Source organism: Danio rerio, chromosome 20 (genome assembly GCF_049306965.1).
Source record: "Danio rerio strain Tuebingen ecotype United States chromosome 20, GRCz12tu, whole genome shotgun sequence".
Classification (NCBI taxonomy): Eukaryota; Metazoa; Chordata; class Actinopteri; order Cypriniformes; family Danionidae; genus Danio; species Danio rerio.
The window spans coordinates 4,852,349-4,855,251 of NC_133195.1; positions in this window are offsets into that span (position 1 = coordinate 4,852,349).

The following is a 2,903-nucleotide window of genomic DNA, read 5'->3' on the forward strand; positions in this document are numbered from 1 at the left end:
AATTGTTCTTTCATACTTTAATGATTTATTTTTCATTGATAAATTAAGTATCGCATTATTTACAAACCATTCGTATTTAAGAGTAGTTGAAGGCTTTTAGGATCATTCAGAATGAGTTAGTAAATGTTTAATAAACTTTTAAAATCAACGTTTATATGTCTTATTATTCAGGCATATATTAATGGTTACTATGCATGTTAATAAATGCTTTATTAACTCAACTTCTTGCAGTTTTGTGACCTAAAGTGAGGACTATTTATGCTTCGGACATAACCTTGCAGAAAGACACAGTTTAAAAGACTGCTGGCAAAAGTGGGGAATTGTGCGGACATTCAATGGGTTTCATTACCCTTATTCTTCACATACAAGCCGACGCAGCCATAACAGTGTTTTTTTTTGGTTTAAGACTTCTCATCCACTTCCATTGAGTTTTACACGTTAAAAAATGGCTTGTTATGCTGTTGATGTTGCAAACTGATATCTCCTTATATTATTCCACTTTTTATCGTGATAACAATTGTTTGTAGAACTAGACCTTTTTCTGCTGTTTATTATTCCTAGTCATTTCTCCCATAGACGACTGAATTAGAAGTTCTGAAACAGTCGCAAAAACAAGCGCACTTCTGCATTGCAGAACAAGGTCAAAACTGTATGTTCTTTATGGTCCTACTTTTATTTTATTTTTTTAGCTAATTTAGCACTATAAAGCTCCTGGAGGGACACCAACAGCACATTTTTTTAATATCTCCCTTATATGACCACTTAACCTCAGGTTTTAGAGTCTTTATGTTCTGATGAGTTGATTCGGGTGTGTTTGATTAGGAAAAGGTTGAAAATGTAAACTGTTGGTGTGCCTTCAGGAACAGGGTTGGGAAACACTGGCATAGATTAACTTTCAGATAAAAAAAAAATAGAAATATCCATTTATGATACAGAGACATTTCATTCATTCATTTTCTTTTCAGCTCAGTCCCTTTATTAATCCAAGGTCGCCACAGAGGAATGAACCGCCAACTTATTCAGCATGTTTTTTTTAAGCAGCAGATGCCCTTCCAGCCGCATCCCATCTCTGGGAAAGATCCACACACACTCATACACTACAGACAATTTAGCCTACCCAATTCACCTGTACTGCATGTCTTTGGACTGCGGGGAAAACCGGAGCACCCGGAGGAAACCCACGTGAAAGCAGGGAGAACATGCAAACTTCAAAACGCCAATTGACCCAGTGGAGGCTCAGGGACATTTCTGTTCAATTTAAATGCTTAAATACAAAGTGTAATGCCGTTCTGATAAATATATAATTAATAAACTTCTAAATACCCCAAGCATACTTTTTTTTTTTAACTGAAGAGTGGTTTACAGTATCTTTTAATTTGTCAAACACATTGGAACCAAAATAAGATTATTTTCCTGAACAGATTAAAACTGATTATTTAATAAAACCACTGAATTTTAATGGTTTAAGAGAAAACTATTTTACAACCAAATAAAAAAAAAAGAATAAAAAACTTTATTATATGTGCGCCACTTTATTAGGTAAACTGCTCGTTTACGCAAAATTTCTAATCAGCCAATCCCATGGCAGCAACTCGATGGATTTAGGCATGCAGACATGGTCAAGACGATCTCCTGCAGTTCGAACCGAGCATCAGAATGGGGAAGAAAGGTTTTAAGTGACTTTGAACATGGCGTGGTTGTTGGTGCCAGACAGACTGGTCTGAGTATTTCAGAAACTGCTGATCTACAGGGATTTTTTCGCACAACCGACTCTAAGGTTTAACAAGAATAATCCAAAAAAGTGAAAATATCCAGTGAGCAGCAGTTCTGTGGGCACAAATGACTTGTGATGCTGAAGGTCATCGGAGAATGGCCAGACTGGTTCCAGCTGATAGAAAGGCAACAGTAACTCAAATAACCACTTGCTAAAACCGAAGTAGAAGAAGAGCATCTCTGAACACACAACACGTCCAACCTTAAGGCGGATGGGCTACAGCAGCAGAAGAACACACTAGGTGCCACTCCTGTCCGCAAAGAACAGGAAACTGAGGCTACAATTCACACAGGCTCACCAAAATTGGACAATAAAAGGTTGGAGAAACATTGCCTGGTCCTATGAGTCTCGATTTCTGCTGCAACATTCAGGTGGTAGGGTCAGAATTGGGCGCCAACAACATTGAAGCATGGATCCATTCTACCTGGTATCAACGATTCAGGCTGGTGGTGGTGGTGTAATGGTGTGGGGATATTTTCTTGGCACACTTTGGGCCCATTAGAACCAACTGAGCACCAGGTCAACAACACAGCCTACCCGAGAATTGTTGCTGACCATGTCCATCCCTTTATGACCACAGTGTACCATCTTCTGATGGCTACTTCCAGCAGGATAACACGCCATGTCTTAAAGCGTGAATCATCTCAGACTGGATTCTTGAACATGACAATGACTTCACTGTACTCAAATGGCCTACACAGTCACCAGATCTCAATCCAACAGAGCAACTTTGGGATGTGGTGGAATGGGAGATTCGCACCATGGATGTGTATCGCATCATAGCAACTATGTGATGCTATCCTGTCAAAATGGACCAAAATCTCAGGAATTTTCCTGTACCTTATTGAATCTACGCAACAAAGGAATAAGGCAGTTCTGAAGGCAAAAGGGGTTCAACCCGGTACTAGTTAGGTGTACCTAATAAAATGGCCGGTAAGTTTGTGTGTGTATTTTTTATATATATATATATATATATACACACACACACACACACACACAGACATATATATATATATATATATATATATATATATATGCCAATTTTTAGTTTTAAATAAGCATTGTGAAGTAAAGAGTATAACAACCGCACTACTGTTAAAAAGTTACAAAAAAATAAACAGAAGACCGA